This window comes from Amblyomma mixtum, chromosome 9, assembly GCF_055824585.1.
Source record: "Amblyomma mixtum isolate Tamu chromosome 9, ASM5582458v1, whole genome shotgun sequence".
Taxonomy (NCBI): domain Eukaryota; kingdom Metazoa; phylum Arthropoda; class Arachnida; order Ixodida; family Ixodidae; genus Amblyomma; species Amblyomma mixtum.
In genome coordinates, this window is record NC_143020.1 from 53383942 (window position 1) to 53406990 (window position 23049).

The window sequence follows — 23049 nt, forward strand, 5'->3', positions numbered from 1 at the left end:
GTGCTTTCGGTGTGTACCGTGTGCTTGGGTGAACCATGTCTAAGCTTCGAGAAATACTCAAAAGCATGCCATGAACAATCGCAATCTGTCTTTCAGCCGACACCACATGGAAAGGAATAACTGCCGGTATGCTTGTTTACTACGCAGTAAGTTTGGCTGTTATGACCGCGGACGATCGACCCTGAATGATTGACTCTGCTGTGGTCGTTGCGATTTATACTTTCGTGGACTGTTTCCTGTAGGCTGCAATCAGAAACGAATCGGGATACGTTCCGTTGAACTGTGGTCTGTCGCCCGCCGCCTTTTTCTGCCGGCAAGGGATGCACACATAATCTCGAGAAAAGCACATATCAGCTTGTTGAATGTTCATCTAGAACAAGCGGGTGTACTGTACAAATTTAGCTGCGTATCGTATCTAATAATACTGGTTTACCGCAGAAAACTGGCACTGGAATGAAAGGCGCTAAATCAAGTCCTGCGTGTCGGCAATTCTTCTTTTTGCTCTTTTAATGAGCCAAACACGAGGAGACGCATGCGTACGGTACTTCTAAGATATTTAAGCATTTACAGCAGAAGGTCCGAGCATCAAGCTGTACGACAATCGGCGAAGACAAAAACAGCCCTCACCTCGATCGGCTGCCGTGACCACTGTGTGGCCACTTATATGCCTACAGAGATGCCACGAGCAATGGGCTCTTTTTTAATAAAGGTCATGTTTGAGTCAATCAAGCATTTCTCAAAGCACATCGGCCTTTCCACTGCGCAGAACGCAATGAAGACCCTACGCTCTCGGAACCCGTTCAACACATGCATGTATGCGCGCGTCTGAGCGCGTACTCGGAGTTCGAATCGGCAGCCACTCTCGTGAAAGGCCTCGAACACCATCGCCACATTAGCCGGGCGCACGAAATTAACAATCGAAACATTTTGTGAATCAAAACTCTGCGATCACGCACACGTATGCAAAACTAATAAATAAACTGCGCGAACTAACGTAAAAGGCGCCATTGCCGACGACACAAACTGTGTGCACCATGGGGGAAGGAAAAACTCTTACTCCATGGTATGCACCACGGTCTAGCGCCTTCATCGCGCAAAACATCGCATGAAGAACCGCAGTCCTTCTAGTCCATATCAAAATGGCCGCGCGCGCTTCCCGCTACCATCCCACCTCTCCGTCGTCTGCTAATTACCCAAGCAGTCATCTCGAGGATGCGAGAAACCGAATGCGCTAATATGTGCTGAACTATGGAAGAAGGAAAGAGTTTAGGAGAGTCCGTTGCGTCAAATTTTATTAGAAGCCGGGCACGAGAACTTTCCCCACTAGTTTGCCGCCGTTCCGGTGCGTTTGCGCATGCGCAACAAGCAGCGAAGCAGACGAGGCTATAGGCTATAGTGTCACTATAACGAGGCAGCGCCATCGGCCGAATGCTCCCAGTAGACATGAAAAAAAAAAACACGTGGCTTCACAACCTTTTTTTCTTTCTCTTCTTTTTTTTTTAATGCAGCTTGGGTAACGAGGGCCCCTCCAGTCGGAACCAAGTCTAAACAAAAAACGCCTCGTTGAACGCTTGTTCAGAGCCCGGCTTTGCATTAAGAAAGGATTTCAATTAAAAGCTTGAAGGGAGACCATTCTGTCTTTATTAATCAGCGAAGAACGCTTTGAAAACGCGTTGACGTTGCGCACCGCTTTGTACCCTTGGAGTAACCTCAATAAAGCAAGGCGCAGGGCTTCGATGAGTAGCTCCACATCAGCGGCATGCGTCGGGCCATTCCCCATTAAAACTGTGTGCGAGGCGTCCGCGATCAGGAAAGCGGCGCCTCCGGAGTGAGGAGCGGTGACTGTGACCGCGCTGAACTCTGCCATTACCTTTAAGAAGGTATTTGGGCACATAATTTTTGGTAGTGGGGGATGGTTTCGTGCCATCCCCCGATAATCTAATCGAAAGTTAGTAGTGCTTACCCTAATGGTATATCTAGCTTGTGAGCGATATCTGTTCGGCACTAGCGCCGGCTATGTGGAGTTTCGGGCCCTGTTTTGTCCTTTTATAGGCGACAGGCCGCTTGAGGATCGTTGTACTAACTTCACAGTCGGCTTGCACGAAGATCAGGCTATCCACTCCCCGGTACCAGGTTCGCAGTTAAGATGCTAGTCTAGGATTAAGTAAAGGAAAGGCGCAATAAATGGCTGATTTTTTATGTGGACACCTGAATGGGAGAACTAGTAAAGGAGGGGAAGTGGAAACGTGGCTTTCGCGGTCACGGCTTTAATCGCGTTGGTGTCGGGTGGAGTGGTGGTGCAAAGCATTTATTAATACGTAAGCATTGTATGGCTATGTTTGCACGAGCTTTTCCGCGCCATTACCTCCGAACGAGTGGGTTTATGCTAAAAAGAATGGTGCCATCTGACAGAGCACAAACATTCAGGGGCACTTTGACTGTCTAAAGTGCGTAGAGGCGAAAGCGTTTTCCGCACCACTTTGACTGCTTCTGTGGCACTGGTGGCGTCAAATGTAATTGAGTACTAATTACTAAGTTATGACAAACCACTAATTAATGGTTAATTACTGATTAATTCCTGAATACTAATTAAATGCTAATTGATGACGCTTAAGCTACGCCTTTAGGAGTGGAACGCGGCAGCGTGTTGTAGCGCTGCTAGGGAGTGCACGGAGCGCCACCACCCGTTCGGGGCGATGCCTTGCCATTTGAACGCAACGCTTTTTGAGGAAAGGGACTGGCGCAGTAATTCTCTGTCATCTCGGTGGACACCTCAACCGCACCGTAGAGGAAGGGAGGAAGTGGGAGTGAAAGAAGAAAGACAAAGATGGCCCATAATGAAGAAAATGAAAATTGTATTTGAGGAAAGGAAATTACGCAGTAACTGTCTCACATATCTCGGTGGACACCCGTCAGAATTCAGGGAGGGAGGTGCACTTTTTTGACCTAAAGTGCGGTCACTGATTTGGGGTTAAGATGTTAAGCTTCGCCTCTAAGAGTGGAACGCGACAGCGTCTTGCAACGCTGCCAGGGAGTCCATAGAACGCCATTGCCCATTCGGTTCTGCGCCTCGCTCGTCGGTAAATTGGTTTTTGAGGAAAGGAAATGTATCTGTCTCTCATATCTCGGCGGACACCTAAACCTCACCGGAAGGGAATGGAGAAGGATGAGAGTGAGTGAAGACACCGTATTCACTAGACGCGCCTTTGTTCATTCCAAGCCATCGAGCTGGCATGGCGGAGTGGATAGCATGCTCGTCTCGCACTCCGAAGACCGGGGTTCGATTCCCGAGCTCGACCAATTTCTTACTCGGTTTTATTTATTTATATGGACTAGAAAAGCTAATTAGGCTAGTTGGGTAATTAAGCAATTAACTAAGCTTAGTCCCACTTACTTGGAGCATCACTATATGATCCCTTCAATTGGTTGCATGGTTACTAGCCAAAGTACAATTGGCCTTGTTTGAAATTGGCGCACTGTGACGTCATGACCGTTTCGACCAACTGAAAAGCGTGGCATTTCTGTCGACAACTTCTGCTTACAACGATGAGACATTAAAGGCTTTCGCCTTAAAAAATCTCGTACGGGAAATTGGAGATTGAGGAGGGTTAATTAGTTAATTAGACCCAAAAATGTCGAAAACGGCAGTTTCGTGTCAACACTAGCTTGTCCGCAGGATTACTTCCGAACGATTGGGTTTAGGCTAAAAGAATGGCGCCATCGGAGAGAGCATCGAAAAATCTCGTACTGGAAATCGGGGTGGGTGTGTGCGTTTATTAGTTAATTAATTACAGCAAAAAATGTCCAAAAATTGGGCGGTTACGTGTCATGACGATTTTGTCCGCACGATTACGTCCGAACGAATGTGTTTATGCGAAAAAGAATGGTACTGTAGGAGAGATCATGAAAAAAATCTCGTACGGGAAATCGGAGAGAGGGTGGGGGGTTGAGGTGGGATAAATGCGCAATTAATTACAGCCAAAAGTGTCCACAAAAAAGGGCGGGGCCATAGCAAAAGTGGCGCCAAATTGAAAACGCCGTAAGTGTGGCACCACGTGACCGGAATTGTGGGCGGAGTGACAGCATGGCGCCAAATTTGAAAACAAAGCGTGGCGCGAAGTTTGAAAACTCAGATGGGTGGCTGATGGAACTTAAGACAATGGTGGTATCGATAGCATATCGATGTGTGATCGATAAGTGATCGACTTCCGGTTTGAGGGTCTCGACTTCCGGTAAGGAGTCTCAGTTGACGTGAAAAGTGTGGAATTGTTATGTTGACCTCTTGGTGTGAGGTCTTAAGGTGTGGCGTCGTAAAGTGTGAAATCATGCTTACGCACTTGTCCAATGCGGGTGCCGCAGTGATCTCTAACGGTATTTGTATTACAAAAGTGGTATTGCTCGGGCTTGCCTCACAATCACCAGGAGGGATCACTAGTCCTGGACCCTTTGGCTTCCCCACAGTGTGGACACTCGCCCGACAAGGCCGAATTGAAATGTGGCAGAGTACCACGGGCAGAGTACCATGTTGGTGTAGGGGCGAAGAAGCCAGCTCTCCTCCGCCTTTTTCAGGCATTTACATGGGGGGGAGGGGTGTTACCTGCCGTGAGATGTTTGATATAGGAGAGCGATCTCCCGAAAAGTTATAGCCGGATTGAAATCAGTAGCCGGATCAGGCAGCTGGAGAGGCGACGCCCGGTGGTCAAGCTCGTGGACGGTTGCGTCCGCTACCTTATTTCCCTATATCCCCGCATGTGCTGCGGCCCAGATCATGGTGCGCCGGGTTGGGAAACCCCGGTACTCACATCTATGTAAAATTTGTACGGCCCGATTTGGAATTTTCCTCTGTTCAACATTGCAACAAGCTCCCCTTGAGTCGCTGATAATGGCTCGGTACGCTGGATCCGCGGCTCCAAGAGCGATATCAACTTCCTCCGCTAATCTAATGTTTACGGAAATGAAGGTCAGGTCCTGACCTGGGGTGTTTTGGTGGACGACGGCCGCCATGTACAAACCCCCATGGTGTGGGCCGGGCGCGTCCGTGTAAAATACCCCTGGACGAGCACCATACTGCTCGGAAATGGCCTCCCCTCGCGAGAGGCGGTGGACACCATGGACATCCTTTGTCATGTTATTCGGGAGGGGGCGAACCAGCAGGGCATAGCGCCACGCCTCGGACAGGACTACCCGCTTCTCCTGTTTGGTTATGTAAGTGATGTGCAGCAGGGTCAGAAGGCAGCTCCCCGCACGTATTAAGGCGAAAGCCTTTAATGTCTCATCGTTGTAAGCAGCAGTTGTCGACAGAAATGTCACGCTTTTCAGTTGGTCGAAACGGTCGTGACGTCACAGTGCGCCAATTTCAAACGGCCAATTGTACTTTGGCTCGTAACCATGCAACCAATTGAAGGGATCATATAGTGATGCTCCAAGTAAATGGGACAGAGCTTAGTTAATTGCTTAATTACCCAATTAGCTTGGGTAACTTTTCTAGTCAGGCCATATAAATAAATAAAACCGAGTAGGAAATTCGTCGAGCTCGGGAATCGAACCCCGGTCTTAGAGTGCGAGACGAGCATGCTAGCCACTCCGCCATGCCAGCTCGATGGTTTGCAATGAACAAAGGCGCGTTTAGTGAACACGGTGTCTTCGCTCACTGTGATCCTCCTCCCTTCCCTTCCGGCGAGGTTTAGGTGTCCACCGAGATATGAGAGACAGATACATTTCCTTTCCTCAAAAACCAATTTACCGACGAGCGAGGCGAAGAACCGAATGGGCGATGGCGTTCTATGGACTCCCTGGCAGCGTTGCAAGACGCTGTCGCGTTCCGCTCTTAGAGGCGAAGCTTAACATCTTAACCACACATCAGTGACCGCACTTTAGGTAAAAAAAGGGCACCGCCCCTGAATTTTGACGGGTTTCCACCGAGATATGTGAGACAGTTACTGCTTAATTTCCTTTCCTCAAATACAATTTTCATTTTCTTCATTACGGGCCATCTTTGTCTTTCTTCTTTCACCCCCACTTCCTCCCTTCCTCTACGGTGCGGTTCAGGTGTCCACCGAGATGACAGAGAATTACTGCGCCATTTCCTTTCCTCAAAAAGCGTTGCGTTCAAACGGCAAGGCATCGCGCCGAACGGGTGGTGGCGTTCCGTGGACTCCCTGGCAGGTGGTGGTGGTGGTGGTGAAAACTTTTAATTACTGAAATAGAGTTCGGAGTCCTTTCTTGCTGTCGCTCCCCTGTATACTTCTCCTCACTATCCTCTCCCTTTCCCTTTCATTTCCGCCGGCTGCAGCTCGGGTGCTTAAGATATTAGATAGCAATTGCCGCGGCCGGCAACACTCTTTTGCTTCACTTTTTTATTTATTATTTTTTTTAAATAAACCACTACCACCAGCCACAGAGTGGCCCCGCTACATGGCCGGCGTCCCTAGTCCGGGACACCGCATGACAATGCCCCGTCTCTCGCCCGTTTCACCAGAGCCCTTTGGGACTCAAGCGAGGAGCACTTGAGGAGGGCAGTCTCCCATGCCTCTCTGGAAGGGCTAGGGGAAGGGGGGAGGTGGGGATTTTGAGTACATGCCCACACCATGTGGAAGATATCACACGTCTTTCCACAGTGCGGGCATCTCCCATTCGTGTTAGGATCGTAATGCTTTAAGATTGCAGGACAGAGTAGAGTACCTGTCTGCAGGCGCCTTAAAGTTCGCTCCTCCGTCTTACTGAGCCCCTTTGCAGGGGCCGGGAAAAGGCGGTGGATGTCGCTATAATGCGTTATAATTTCCTTGAATCGCAGCAGCGGCTGGTTAGTCTCCGAGCCAGAAGAGCTGGGATGAGGAGCCTGATGAGTAATTAGCAGTTAATTAGTATTCAGGCACTAATCATTAATTAGTGATTTGTCATCACTTAGTAATTAGTACTCAATTACGTGTGACGCCACCAGTTCCACAGAAGCAGGCAAAGTGGTGCGGCAAACGCTTTCGCCTCTACGCACTTTAGACAGTCAAAGTGCCCCTGAATTTTTTTTGTTAACTGCAAGTATTGGTTGTGGAGATGAGCCTAGCGCAGCTCCCCAAAGGTGCTCCTCATCCCCAGACCGAGGATACGTTGGTTTGACATTGCAGTGTTGAGGTCGAGAGGTCTCACAGATTTCGCTGAGAATCACTTCCACAGCGTTCTCATCGCATTTGCGCGGGTGGAGGTACGATGCCGAATACAGGATCCGGCTGGTTACGTACGTATTGGCCAGCCGCAGGGAGTCTTTGCATCGCCCCCCACCTTGAGGAGCTTTTTCAGCGTGGAGTAGTTCCTCTGTATGAAGAGGTTCAATACTCTGATTTGCTCGTGTTCAGGTATGGGGCCACTAAGCAGGGAGAGGACAATTTTGGTTCTGAAATTCACGTTGTGACGTATGTGCGCGAATTCCGATTTTCTCGGGGAGCACTCAAGGCCGCAGCGGTGTGCATAATCGTCCACAATAGCCGCCGGTTGCTGCAGGTTGGCCTCGATTTCTCCAACCGATCCGTGTGTTGCCCAAAGGGTGATGTCGTCCGCGTAAAGGGCATGCTGCACACCGGGAACCTCACCCAGCAGGGTAGGGAGCTTCATCATGTGAAAACAAGAGGCGAGAGGACTGCACCATGTGGTAGAGCTGCCAACCCTAGGGATTTTTCCCTAGATCCAGAGAATTTGGACATTGTTTAGGGGAAAAGGGCTTTTTGTATAATCTAAGGAAATTTCATTTTGCTTCTAGAGGGTTTTTTTTCCTTTCTCAAATTGGGGAGAGAGTACCAGCTTTTCGTTGTTTTTTCTCTACAACTGACGGAGGTCCGCACAGCATCGCCGCCCGCTCGAGTAAAGCCTGTTTCACACGCAAGTGAAAACGGTTTGTTGCTGAGGGGCAAAAGCTGTTTAGAGCCATCGCGGTGGCTCCAGCAGTCAGAGCGGCGATTCTTCCAACAAGCTACAAAATTTTCGCAGCACTGCACTGCTCAATTTTCAGTCGCTTGCATGCATGTAAACCAGCCTTTACACGGACGTGTAAAGGCTGGTTTACACGTGACGTGGCCAGTGGCACCCGCTGCTGTGATCTGCCGTTACACCGCCTTCCCTCAACACGCGCGCCCCCTTCCTCACGCTTTATTTACAGCTCGCTGCACAACGTGACATTTCAATTTAGTAAGCACATCTGCATGTTTATTTTGATATCTAGGAAAGAACAAGGGCGTCATTTTTGGTTGAGAAAGGAGCGTCTTCTGAAAATCTTAGCTACTCTAACTAGGGGAAAAATTCCCAGCTCTGCTGCCGCAGTGGCTCAGTGGCTATGGTGCTCGGCTGCTGACCCGAAGGACGCGAGTTCGATCTCGGGCCTCGCCGGTTAAATTTCGATGGGGGCGAAATTCTGGAGGCCCGTGTACTGTGCTATGTGAGTGAACGTCAAAGAACACCAGGTCGTCGAAATTTCTGGAGCCCTTCACTATTTCATCCCTCATAGCCTGGGTCGCTTCGGGACGGTATACGCCCCAAAACCACAATTCCCGGTTCCACCACGACGAACAAAGTGAGTTGAGGTCGCATGAAGCGTACAAAAGCTGTAACAGTCACTGCTTCATTGTTTTAATTGACTCACACTGCTACATCAGCTAGCGTCCATAGCCTCCAGAGCAATCGCAGCAGATGGACAAGCAGTTTCTGTACATTCCTCAAGCGACCTCCAGCCATTTTGCCCGTGGTAGCCTTCGGCAGATGTCGAAAGCGACACAACGTGAGGTAAAAAAAAAAAACAGTTAATTCCACATGCCGATGCATGTTCACTAATATCTTGCGTCAGTGAAAAAAAAACAAATACACGATATAGAGCCGTTAATTTGTAATTTCCGAAGAGCGCTAACGGTATATCTTATAGCTTCATTCAGAAGTTCTTCATTTTAGATCATTTAAAATTTAAAGCTAATTTGCTTATCAACGTCTGGCAATAGGGTAGCTGCATGATAAAACTTGCTACTGAACTACGCATAAATATACATTTTTTCACTATTGACCGCTGTTTCTCGTATCAAGAGAAATCTAGGAAATTCTTGATTGCAAATTGGAGGAGAGGCGGCGCTGGAGGTTGGCAGCACTGCCCTCACGTGTCATGGTGGTACGGGCCATGTTCAGTGTCTTGGAGTCGGATATATGATTGCCGATCTGTGAGGAATTGCTTAATGTATTGGAATGTGTTGTATCCCCAGTCCACTTGGGACAGGCGGGAGAGGATAATATCATGCATCACAATTTCGAAAGCACCACGCAAGTCCAGTACGAGGACCGCCTTGTCGTCGTTAGGGTGCTCGACAGGATCAAAGATCTCGTTATGAAATTGCTGCAGCACATCTTATGCGGTACCCGCACACGGGGTCTACAAAGGCGTGCGTTTCTAGGTAGCAGGAGAGTCTATCACGGACCATGGTCGCCATCAACTCCCGACACAAGTCGTGAGAGAGATGGGCCGGAGTTGTTCGGTGTTAAGAGCTTTGCGTGGTTCGGTTATGAATGTGACGAGGGCCGTCTCCCAATCCACCGGGTTAGGCGTCGCTCCCGCCCAGATGATATTGAAATATTCGAGCAGCCTCTCGTAGGCCGGTTCGGTGCAGTTAGCGAGAAGTTTCACCCTCACTTTTTCCCTGCCCTGGGCTGTCCCTCATTTCATTTTGGCCAGGGCCGCTTTGAGGCTGTGAAGCTGGAAGGTTCGATCCAGCTCTGCGTTCTCAGAACCTGCATACGAGTACGCCGGACTACATAATCCTGTGCTGTGAACAGATATTTATCTCGGAGCGCGTCAGCCAGTTTGGATGTGTCTCTGTTGAAGCTGTGAATTGCTCGTTGGAAATAATTTTGGGTTTCGGTGGGGGTGTGGGTCGGATCAATGAGGGCGGGGAAAAGGCGACGTGTGCTCCGGCTTTACATTTGTCGAGCAGCGGTGTTGCATCGGTCTACCCAGTTGGAGTCGGCGAGTTGGCCGCATACTCTGCTGCATGTTGGGTGAGTTCCGCGATGGGGATTTTGAGTTGCCAAATATGCTTCTACCGGCGCCGTTGGCGGACGAAACTGTGCCGGGCCTGAGAGGTCAAGGAGGTGGTTTGTCCACTGCCGAGTTCGCGTACTGAGAGCTGAACGTGTTGTTCAGTATCATTGAGTTGAGAGATGAGGTGTTGTGACCGGGTAGTGCAACCTTCATCTCCTATAGGGGTAGGGTTAATGTAGTTGGATCTGAATTTCGTCTAGTCAGGAAACGTTGCTTTAGTTTGGGGTCTGTTAAGGGGTTTGGTGCGGTTCATGGTCGCAAGGATGCAGTGGTCGCTACCCAGGTTTTCCTCGGTGTTGTGCTAATCTGCATATCTGATACCTCTGGTAAAGGTGAGATCTGGGCACGTGTCGCGTGCCACAGAGTTCCCAATGGGACTGGGTTTTGTAGGGCCCGTGTGAAGAGTAAGGCCCAACGTTGACGCAAGCTCCGCCAGGTTGCGTCCTCCTTTCTGGTCACCTGGTGGTGGTGGTAAAACTTTATTTCCCACAGTAGGGGTCCTGAAGGACACTCGGCTAGGCGCCAGGTGTAGAGGGCAGCTCCCACGTAGGCACAGAGAGCCCGAAGCTCTCCGCCGCCGCGCGGGCGTCCTGGTCAGCCCGAAGCTGGTCGTGAAGTGACGCACTTTTTAGTACTTTGTCCCAGTGTTCTTTGTTCTGAGCGTAGGCGTCACTTGATGCACAACCACACAGCATATGGGTCAAGTCTACACGTTCACTGCACTGGTCACACACATGTGGTCCGTCGTAGTCTGGGTCGATGTGCTTCATGCGCCAGGGGTTGGGGTATGAGTTCGTTTGGATCAAGCGTAACGTGACCGACTGGCTGCGGGTTAATTTCTTATCCGGGAGGGGAAACGCTCGTCTGCCTAGATAAGTGCTTAGTGAGCTCGTTGTACGTGAATAATTGATCCCTGTACTCGATATGTGGAGTAGCGGGGGAAACCGGAGGGACGCAGCCGATGAGCCCTCGCGCCGCCTCGTGTGCGATCTAGTTGAGATTCCGCAGGCCACCCCCTAAGCTGCCCATGTGTGCCGGGAACCATACGATGGAGTGATCGGTGATGCTACTTCCGCCTAAGATTCGTAGCGTCGTCTTGTCTATTCCGCCCTTGGCAAAAGCTCGAGTGGCTGCTCTAGAGCCGCTGTACACAGTTGTGAAGCTCGAGTCTTTGAGAGCTAGTGCTATCGCTGCTTGTTCAGCTACCTCTGGTTTCTTCGTGAAAAGTGAGAGTGAGTTACGCGTTCGCCCGTGTCCGTCGACTACTGCTACCGAGTAGGCATGCTTTCCCGGTATGTACGCTGCATCCACGAAAGCTGTCTGGTCTGGAAACCGTGCCGCGTCCGCAGCGAGGGCTTTGTCGTGGGCGAGTCTTCTTCCTTGATTGTGGATCGGGTGTACGTTTCTTGGGAAGGGGAACAGTTTAATTGCTTCTCGCACGACTTTAGGTAACTGCAGGACGTTGTCCCTTTGTGATATGGTGTTCAGCCGAGCTTGACGAGAATCTCTCTGCCCGCTTTAGTGCTTGATAGTTGTGCCTCGATGATTTCGGCAAGGGTATTGTGCACTCCTAGCTGTAAGAGTAGATCAGAGTAGGCATTATCGGGAAGCCCCAACGCTGTCTTGAAAGCTCGACGTATGTGTACTTCGAGGCTTTTCCGATGTACTTTTTTCCCATTGAGCATCGCAGCCACGTATGCGATGTGACAGAGTACAAAAGCGTGGACCATTCTAATGGCGTTGTCCTCGCTCAATCCCCTGTGCCTATTCATGATGCGCCGAAACATCCGGATCGCGTTTGCAATCTTGATCGTGATGCTGTCCAACATTGCCGAGTTGGACCCGTTGCTTTCGATGATTAGTCCTAGAATTCGTTTTTTGTCAACCGTGGGTATGCGATTTCCATTCCTGGCGTGTAACTCTATGCATGGAGTGGGGTGTCTGCGCCAGTCGTTGGACGGGCGCCCTGGTCTTGGTATCCCCATAAAGGGCTGGGGGCTTTAAAGTCGCCAAAGATTATGATGGGGTCCCTGTTCGATACCTGTAACGCGCGTATGAATAAGTCTGCAAATGTGACGTTCGGAAGTTTCGGAGAGCGGTAAACGTTGAGTACGCGTCATGGGGGCTCCTGTTTGCGTAGCAGAAGGATCGTCACCATCACATACGAGAAAATCTCTTTGTAATCCAGGTCCACCGGGGAGGTCGTATAATTTTTAAGCACGCAGAGGCAGCTCTGTGCATCCTGCTGATATACTTTGTAATTTGTGCGAGTGACTGCGTTTCCCGACTCTTAGAGGGTAACTACAGCAGGAGGACTTGAGGAAAGTTGTTAGGAAAAGCCGGAGGTCGTCTGGCTTAGTGCGGGCCTTTGAATCCTCGGCAGTTCCACTGTAAAATTTGGACGGTGCTCGAATTGCTGCATGAGTACCTTCGCGGTTTAGAACTGCTCGCCATGATTATCACTAGATTTTTTTCTGACTAGGCAGGGACCCGCCTCTGAGCCGGGTGCCCCAATGACAGCAGAGTCCGTCACGCTGGGCAGGTTGAGGGCGGGCTCCTCTTCCTCATGCGCGGCTTTTGGTCTACCAGTCTTAATATTGTGGTTCCTTATACACTTTAGTGGGCCGAAGTGGCAGCTAGTTAGTTTTTTTTTGTCATGTGTGCGCCTATACAGCTCGGAACTTTGTCTAGAGCAGCCTTGATGGTGGGTATGATTTGAATTTCTAAGGCAGAGAATGCGAAGTTCATCTGGGCCTCCACAGCCCTAACCGTCGCCTCTAGTGCGGACCGCGCGGTTGGTTGCAGCCTACGCTTTCGCCGCTGTGTCGCTATTCGTCTTCACCGCGGGGGGAGCGGGCGTCTGGGCAGGAATATTTTGGCGCACCTTATTCTGGGCAAGACGCCTCAGTAGGTTCGCGATTTCCTCTCTGAGGGCAGAAATTTCGGATTGCTCGGCGATTTCGGTCGGTGGTTCGGTAGGGGTGGGCGAGGGAGATGTGGAGAGGCTGCCCTGCCCTTGATGCTAACCTGCGATGCCTGAATGAGGGCCTTTCACGCAAGTCCACAGAAAATGGTGGAGGAGCAGCCGTTCGGTTCTCCTTGTCGGCTCTGGGAGGCGGTGGTACTGTGTAAGATATCTCCGGCTTGCCGGTTGATGGACCGCCTGGCTCGCTGGGGGGCTGGTTGTCTCCCTTGTCCTTGTCTTGCCGGGGCCGCCGTAAACGTAGGAACCGGCGGCCCTTCTTCGGGCGTCGGTGCCTGCTCAGGGCGCAGTGGCTAAAGGGTTCGGTACATTGCGACGAACGCCCCCGTGGTATGGGCTGCGCTACGCAGAGAGCATCTTGGGAAATGCTCGGGAGGGACCCATACCCCTTACTCTACTTGCTGGTCGCACACTGCACGTCTGTGCGGTCGGGTGCCGGGGCAGGCGTCCATGCGGTGACCGACAACACCGCACTGGCCGCAGGCCGGGATGGGGCGTTGATATTGATGAACTTGAACGAGCATCTACTCGTAATGGACGTAGCGCGGCTTCTGCCCCTCGGAAAATGCGATTCGCGCTTTATCTGTCGTCCCGAAGTTGCTTATATCCAGAATTTCGCCGTGGCGCCACCGGAGATTTGAGTGGAGGGATTCTGCTGTGTCGGTGTTGCGTGAAGTGACCACGCCGTAACAGACATTGCCGCCGTCTTGCGTCAGGTGACCCGCAAGTGGGACTCACTTATTCTCCACGATGAGCTCGAAGTCCCCGATAATCTTGTCTGCAATGTGTGGTTTCGGTGTGTAGAGGAGAATCAAGTTCTTATCTCTCCGGGAGTGTGATCAGTAGCGAGGAGTCCGGTCCGAGGTCGGCTATGAACGCCTCTCCTTATCCGTTCTCCTGAAATACCTCGCGCAGGGATTCTCGGTTCTCGGCTTGACGACAACCACGAAGTCATTTCTATCTGTTGTCCTCTCTAGTACCCCCCTCCCCACCCTCCTAAGGTCAACGAACACTCAGTCATCAGTACGTACAAGTTGTTATTTCAGCACAACCAACTACCGCAAATGGATGCCTCGCGCCATCTCTCGGAGGTGACGACAACTTAACAATAGTTGTCGCCCACTCTCACAGGGGTCGTCAGGCGTTTGAGGCTGACCTCAATACTGCGAACACAGCCACCGCTTCGCACGAGTAACGGAAAAACCTCCGGCTTAAGCAGCATCGTTGTTAAAAGATCCCAGGAGTGCGGAAAAAGTCAAATTGGGGTTTACGCAAACCTGCTCTTAAATAACTGCATCTTTTCAGATTACGTTGGAGTGTTGTGACGGCAAGCCGAATGTAAGAAAACGCATATTCACTTCTCGAGAGCAGTGGGAGTCCGCGATGGCCAGTTCTGACCTCAAATAAGCTGATCGAAGCGGTCGGTGAAGGCTGCAAGAGACCCGAAAGAGCCCTAGCTGCGTGGCCCGTATGGAGATGCTGCACGCGGGACTTTCTCCAGGTGGACCAGCAGGTTCTTCATTGCCAAGTTGAAAAACATCTGAAACACGCTGGGGAATTCTTCTTTTTGCTTCATTAATGAGCCAAACACGAGGAGATACTTGCGTACGGTACTTCTAAGATATTGTAAGCATTTGTAGCAGACGGTTCGACCATCAATCTGTGCGACAATCGGCGACGACGAAATCAGCACTCGCCTCGATCGGCTGCCGTGACAGCTGTGGGGCCACATGAATGCCCGCCTCCCCAAACAGCTCCCCAAACACGTTAACCACATGCATGTATGAGCGCGTCTGCGCGCCTACTCGGGGCTGGAATCTGCACCCGCTCTCGTGAAAGGCCTCGAACACACGCGCAATATTAGCCGGGCGCACGAAGTTAGCAGCCGAAATATTTTGTGAATCGAAACTGTGCGATCACGCGTACGTAAGCAAAACAAAGAAACGGCGGGAACTAAAGCAAAAGGCGCCATTGCAGGCGACACAGGCGGTATGCACCGTGGTCTAGAGCCTGCATCGCGCAAAACATCGCATGAAGAACCGCGGTCCTTCTAGTCCATATCAAAATGGCCGCGCGCGCTTCCCGATACCATGCCACCTCTCCGTCGTCTGCTAATTACCCAAGCAGTGATCTCTAGGGTACGAGAAACCGGCTGCGCTAATATGTGCTGAATTACGGCCGCGGCCGTGGCTGAACCATGGAGGAAGGGAGGAAGAATTTGGGAGAGTCCGCTGCGTGAAAGTTTTCCAGAAGAGGGACAAGAGACCTTCCCCGACTAGTTGGCCGCTGTATCGGTGCGCTTGCGCATGCGCAACAAGGAGTGAAGCAGACGGGGCAGCGCCATCGGCCCAATGCTCCCAGGAGTCCTTGAGAAAACACGTGACTTTAGAAACTTTTTTTTTACCTTTTTTGTAATGCGCCTTGATTAGCGAGTGCCCTTCCTGTCAGAACAAAATGGAAATGAAAAATGCTTCGTTGAAAGCTCGGCCAGAGTCCACCCTTCCATAAAGAAAAGATTTCAACTAAAACCTTCAACGAAGACCACCCTGGGTTTATTAACCAGGGACGTATTGTTGGAATACGCGTTGAGATCGCGCAATTTTTTGTACCCTAGGGACATCCTCACTAAGGCAAGGCGCAGGGCTTCGACGAGTAGCTAAGCTGCAATTTACGGGGTTGCCTGGACATCTCAGTAGACATCGTGTGGGGTGTCCGCAGTCATGAAGGCGGCACCCCCAGAGTGAGGCGTGGTGGTCGTGTCCGCGCTGATCTCTGCCATTACCTTTCGTAAGGTTGATGGGCACGCAAATTTTTGGTAGTGGGGGACGGTTCCGCGCTGTCCCCCGGCAACCTAATCAAAAGTTAGTAAACCTCAGCCTAATGGTTAAGCAAACATGGGCGCGAAATCTATTCTGCATTAGCGGTGGTGATTTGGGAAATTTCGGGGCCTTTTGTCTTTTTGTAGGCGGCTGGCCGGTTTAGGGGCGTTGTACGAACTCTGCGGAAAATCGGGCTGTGCATTCCCCGGTACCAGGTTCGGAGTCGAGATGGTAGCCTAGAACTGAGTAAAGGAAAGGCGCGTAACTTGCGCTGTTTTTTTTTTTTTTTTTGGGGGGGGGGGGGGGGGGGGGGGGAAGACCGCAGTGCTAGAAAGGAGGGGAAGTGGAAACGTGGCTTTCGCGGTCACGACCGAAATCGCGTTGGTATCGGGTGGAGAGCAGGTGGTGCAAAGAATTTATTAATACGTAAGCATTGTATGGCTATATTTGCACGAGCTTCTCCCGACGGGTTGGTTTATGCGAAAAAGAATGGTACCATCGAATAGAGTGTAAAAAATGTAATAGGGAAAATCGGGGGTTTAAGGCGAGTTAATTAAATATGTCCAGAAATGTCCGAAGAGTGGGCGGTTTCGTATCATCGCTAGCTTGTCCGCACGATTACGTCCGAACGAACGGGTTTATGCTCAAATGAATGGAGCCATCGGATAGAGCATCAAAAAATCTCGTACGGGAAATCGAGGGGTGTGGGTGGATTAATTTGTAAATAATTACAGCAAAAATGTCCAAAAAGTGGGCGGTTTCCTGTGATCACGAGCTTTTCCACATGATTACGTCCGAACGAATAGGTTTATGAGAAAAAGAATGGTACCACGGGATAGATTATCAAAACATATTGCACGGCAAATCAGCGGGTTGAGGAGGGTAAATTACGTAATTAATGAGAGCCAGAAAAGTCCTAAAAGTTGGCGGGGCCGAAGCAAAAGTGGCGCCAAATTTGAAAACGCCCTAAGTGTGGCACTATGTGGCCGGAAGTGTGGGCGGAGCAAACGCGTGCTGGCAAATTTAAAAACAAAGCATGGCGCGAAGTTTGAACACTCAGATGGGCAATTGGTGGAACTTGATTAAGACAATTGTGGTATCCGCAAGTGATCGACTTCCGATTTGAGGTTCTCGACTCCGGTCCCTCGTTTCAGTTGACCTGAAAAGTGTGGAAGTGTTATGTCGACACCTTGGTGTGGCGTCATAAGGTGTGGCGTCATGAAATATGACGTAATGAAAAGGCATTTCTTCAATGCGTGTGCCGCAGTGACCTCTAAAGTTATTTGCATTATTTACAAAAGTTTATTGCTTGGACCGGGCCTGAAGGGCCCTCACAATCATTAGGAGGGATCGCTAGTCCGGGACCCTGTGGTTTCCCTGGGGCCCTGGGCTCTTGTCACCGGGGCTCGTTGGTCCTGGAGAGTTAAGCAGCTGAGAAGGACAGCCTCCCAGACCTCTCGGGGGGTTGGGGACTGAGGGGGGTGGAAAATCAGGATTTGGAGATCATGCCCACACTATGTCATACACCTCCGCAAACACTTCCCCACAGTGTGGACACTCGCCCGAAGAGCCCGAATCGAAATGTTTAAACACTGCCGGGCACAGTAAACCGTGTTATGTAGAGGTGAAGAAGCCAGCGCTCCTCCGCCTTCTGGAGGCTTTTACAGGGGGGTTGGGTATCAGCCGTGAGAGGTCTGATACAGGACAGAGATCTGCCGAAAAGTAAGAGCCGGATTCCAATCAGGATCCGGAGCAGGCAGCGGGAGATGCGATGCCCGGTGATTAAGCTCACGGACGGTAGCGTCCGCTGACTTATTTCCCTCTATCCCCGCATGTGCTGGGGCCGAGATTACGGTGCGCCGGTTTGGGACACCCGGTACTCAGAGTTATGTAAAATTTGTGCGGCACGATCTGGAATTTGCCCCTTTTCAAAACTGCGGCAAGCTCCCCTTGAGTCGGTGATAATGACTCGGGATGCTAGATCCGCGGCTGCAAGTGCGATAGCAACTTCCTCCGCGAATATAACGTTATATATATATATATATATATATGCAGTATTTTTCGGGGACCCCCATGCTGTGGGCCATCCGCGGCCGTGCAGCATACCCCTCATCGACCACCATACTGCTCGGAAATGGCCTCCGCTCACGAGAGGCGGTGGACACCATGGGCATCCTTTGTCATGTTATTCAGGAGGGGGAACTTGTAGAGCGAAGTGCCACGCCTCGGGCAGGGATACCCGCTTCTCCTGTTGGGTTGTGTAAGTGATGTGCAGGCGGATCTGAAGTCGGCTCCCCGCACGTATTTTGTTAGCCGCAAGTATTGGTTGTGGAGATGAGCCTAGCACAGCTCCCCAAAGGTGCTTGTCATCCCCAGATCGAGGAGACGTTGGTTGGACGTTGCAATGGGGAGGTGGAGAGCTCTCTTGCAGAGAATTTTGCAGAGAATCACTTCCACTGCGTTCTTATCGCATTTGCGGAGGTGGAAGTACGGTGCCGAACACGGGATTTGGCTGGTTACGAATGCATTGGCCAGCCGCAGGGAGTATTAGCATCGCAACCCTCCCCGTTTGTTTGATACCCGGCGGACCATGCGTCACGCCTGGTCCTTGCGGAGATTTTTCAGCGTGATGTCAATCTTGCGGTTCCTGTATATGTACAGTCCCAATACTCTGATTTCCTGGTGTTCAGGTATCGGACAATTAAGCAGGAATTGTTAAATTTTGGTTGCACACTTTGGATTGGGACGTATGTCATGAATTCCGATTTGCTCGGAAAGCACTCAAGGCCGCAGCGGTCTGCATAATAGTCCACAATAGCCGCCGCTTGCTGCGGGTTGGCGTCGGTTTCTCCAACCAATCCGTGTGTTGCCCAGAGGGTGATGTCGTCCGCGTACGGGGCATGCTGCGCACCGGGGACCTCATCCAGCAGGGTAAAGAGCTTCATCATTGCCGACTGAAGAGAAGAGGCGAGAGGACTGCTCCCTGTGGAGTCCCTCGTGTACCAAGTTAATATGGGCCATGTTCACTGTCTTGGAGGCGGATATATGATTGTGATCTGTGTGGGAATTGCTTAATATATTGGAACGTGTTGTATCCACAGTCTGCTTGGGACAGTGGGAGAGGATGATATCATGCGTCACACTGTCGAAAGCACCCTGCAAGTCAAGTGTGAGAACCACCTCGTTCTCGCTACGGTGCCCGACAGGATCAAGGATCTCGTTATGAAATTGCAGCAGCATGTCTAATGCGGAACTCACAAATGGAGTCTACAAAGGCGTACGTTTCTGGGTAGCAGGGCAGTCTATCACGGACCATGGTCTCCATCAACTTCCCCACAGAAGGCATGAGAGAGATTGGCCGGAGTGTGTCAGTGTTAAGACCTTTGACTGGTTTGGGTGTGAATGTGCCGAGAGCCTTCTTCGAATCCACCGGGAGAAGCGTACCTCCCACCTAGATGGTACTGAAATATTTAACCAGCCGTTCGTACGCCGATTCGGGGAGGTTAAGGAGAAATTTCACCGTCACTTTGTCCCCGCCCGCGGCTTTCTCTCGTTTCATTTTGTCCAGGACCGCTTTGAGGTCGTGAAGCTGGAACGTTCGATCCGGTTGTGCGTTCTCAGAACCTGCATACGAATACGCCGGACCACATCAATCCTGGTCTGTGTACAGATTCTCTTACTACTTCCAGCACCTCGCTACCGATTGCGAACTGCAGTTCCCTTTCTAGACGGTTGAACGTCACTTTGGTTTTCTGCATGTTAATTTCTAGCCCCACCGTTCTGCTCTGCCGGGCTAACTCACTGATCATGCTTTGAAGTTCATGTCCGGAGTGGCTTAGCAAGGCAATGTCATCAACAAATCGCAAATTACTTTGGTATTCTCCACTAACTCTTGTCACCAACTGTTCCCATTTCAGGCCCTGGAATACCTCCTGTAAGGAGGCGGTGAATAGCATTGGCGAGATCGTGTCTCGGTGCCTGACACATTTCCGTATTGAAATTTTATTGCTGATTTTATGGTGAACTATGGTAGTTGTGCAATCGTCATAAATATCTTCCAATATTTTCACTTAACACTCTTCTACACTCTGATTCCGCAATGCCTGCATAACAGCTGAGGTTTCCACTGAGTCGAATGCTTTTTCGTAATCAATGAAGGCTATATATAGGGGTTGGTTATATTCTGCGCATTTCTCTATCACCTGATTAATAGCGTGGATAATGGTCTATTGTCGAGTATCCTTTACGAAAGCCTGCCTGACTTGCTAAAAGTCTAAGGATCGAGCATACAACCGTGCAAGCACGCTCAAATTCATAACATTTGCGGGAATTTTTAAATCATTAAAAAATTCTTGTGGAAACAATCTCACTGTTAAGATTATTCCAGTCTGTAATTGTCTTCGCGAGAAAATAATATTTAAAACACACGAAAGATTAGTGCTGCTTACTAACTAGTACTAGCTAGCAAACATATATAGTTAACTATAGTAGGATACAACTTAAAAAAACAGCAGTTGTTGACACTGGTGCATGGTCGGCGGCGTCCTATAATTACTTCGCTAAATCACAATAAACGAAATTGACTTCTTAATGCTTGACTTCATTCTAGACCTTATATTTTTCTCTTGTGATTAGCTTCTTTCTAGGTAACAAGAAAAGCTTCAACCTTTTTTTTTTCTCGTGGGGGAATTCTGTACGGTGGTCCTTAATAGGGGCGGAGTTTCTCTTCAGTGTTAAGTTTTATCCCCCAAAAGACGCAGTTTCGATCCCAGCCGCGGCAGTCGAATTTCGATGGAGGCAAAATTTTAGAGTCCCGTGAACTGTGGGATATTAGTGCACGTTAAAGAACCCCAGGTGGTCGAAATTTCCGGAGCCCTTCACTACGGCGTCCCTCATATCCTGAGTCGCTTTGGGAAGTTAAACCCCAATAAACTAAACTAACTAATTTTGATGGAGGCAAAATTTTAGAGGCCCGTGAACTGTGGGATGTTAGTGCACGTTAAAGAACCCCAGGTGGTCGAAATTTCCGGAGCCCTTCACTACGGCGTCCCTCATAGCCTTAGTCGCTTTGGGACGTTAAACCAAAATAAACTAACTAAACAGTGCGATATCAGTGCACGTTAAGGAACCCCAGGTGGTCGAAATTTCCGGAGCCCTTCACTACGTCGTCCCTCGTAGCATGAGTCGCTTTGGTACGTTAAACCCCAATAAACTAAACTAACTAAACTGTGCGATATCAGTGCACGTTAAGGAACCCCAGGTGGTCGAAATTTCCGGAGCCCTTCACTACGGCGTCCCTCATAGCCTGAGTCGCTTTGGGACATTAAACCCCAATAAACTAAACTGACTAAACTGTGCGATATCAGTGCACGTTAAGGAACCCCAGGTGGTCGAAATTTCCGGAGCCCTTCACTACGGCGTCCCTCATAGCCTGAGTCGCTTTGGGACGTTAAACCCCAATAAACTAAACTGACTAAACTGTGCGATATCAGTGCACGTTAAGGAACCCCAGGTGGTCGAAATTTCCGGAGCCCTTCACTACGGCGTCCCTCGTAGCCTGAGTCGCTTTGGGACGTTAAATCCCAATAAACTAAACTAACTAAACTGTGCGATATCAGTGCATGTTAAAGGGTCAGTCTACTCACCGAGATGAGTGTATAAATAATGGCATATTCTGGTAGTTGGCACCCTATAACATCAATAACGAGGGAACTGCTCGCGGTTTAGGCAGGAATTTATATTTTATTTCGGCGTTAAAAGTCGCGTAAAAATGCATGGTGGCGACTCCAAACGTTCATTTTGTTCAAGAAGGTCGTAGTCTTTTTTTGTAGAAGCATAAGTGAATATACTACGAACCATTTGTACGCCCCAATCTCAGAGAAACGCGCGTTTTGTTCTAGTAAACTGTAGAAGGCGTACCGCTCGCTTTTTCTGTAAATCACATGAATATTTATAGTTACACGTACGCAAAACGCAGGCACATTCCCACCTTTAGTTCAGCGTATGCTAGCAGAGACGCAAAAATAAACTCAGCCAATAGCGGCGCCATCTGGTTGTCAGGACGGGAACCATTCCTGTAAACAAATCCACTCTCCACTTAAGCCTAGGAGCGGCAGAATCGTCACTCTATTTATTAAAATAAGGCAAATTTATCTCTTAAATGTTTTCTTATAGGCGAGATGAGACGAAGCGAAAGACCGGCGCCCCATTTATGGCCAGTGAACGGACTGAAAAAGGCAGCAACAACGAGAATTCAGTCCGAAGCGAGAGGTCAGGCTTTGACGGGCGCCGCCATGTTTGTTGCCGCGCGGCGGAAATCCAGATGGTTGCCAGATGAGACTACCATCTCATACAGATGTGTTCCCACATCAATAAATTCTATTTTAAAATGTTCTACCGCACTTCTTGGCACCACAGCTGGCTAAACGGTAATTTGAGTAAAGAGCTATCGGTTGCCGCAAAGAAAATATGGTCGATAAAATTCAGTAGACTGACCCTTTAAAGATCTCAAGGTAATCGAAATTTCCAGAGCCCGTCACTACGGCGCCCCTCGTAGCCCGAGTCGCTTTGGGACGTTAAACCCCAATAAACTAAACTAACTAAACTGTGCGATATCAGTGCACGTTAAAGATCCCCAGGAAATCGAAATTTTCGGAGCCCTTCACTACGGCGTCCCTGATAGCCTGAGTCGCTTTGGGACGTTAAAGGCCTACTTGACCGAAATTTCTCAAACCGTAAAAAGGTTGTTTTTTCATAGTACACCCCCGTATTATGCTACCCACAAAATATTACGCTTCCGTTTCAAGCAGTTACAGTGAAAAAGGCACGCAAAAATCGGAGTTTTCAATACCGAAACTGGAAAAACGGGTGCCATTGCCGCCCGCCGGAAGTGACGCATGTTTGCGACTGTAGTCCGGACGGGTTCGGAGCGTCTGCTCGTTGCGGCTGGAGCAAAGCGCTGGTACCGGTAGCGCGTGCAGCACTTTGTGCGATAAATACTGGTTATATGTGAAAACACACATCTTAAAACGGATGAAACGCCCTAAAAGAAGTTTTGAACGTGTTTTATTTGCTGTAGTAGACTAGAAAAGTCCTGGCTCAACCTGAGCGAAGATGATCGCGCCGCAATGCTAGTGAGCGCTGTTTACCTGCCTGTATTCGATTACAGCTTGTGGAAAGTTCGA

The 23049-nt window shown here is 49.9% G+C and overlaps 1 protein-coding gene and 1 pseudogene across 1 annotated transcript in view; both read left to right on the plus strand.

The window, feature by feature from the left end:
• LOC149329016 (uncharacterized) overlaps positions 1-23049 on the plus strand; it is a 149710-nt gene that overhangs the window by 123391 nt on the left and 3270 nt on the right. The window lies entirely within an intron of this gene.
• LOC149329018 (U1 spliceosomal RNA) lies at positions 1783-1933 on the plus strand (annotated as a pseudogene).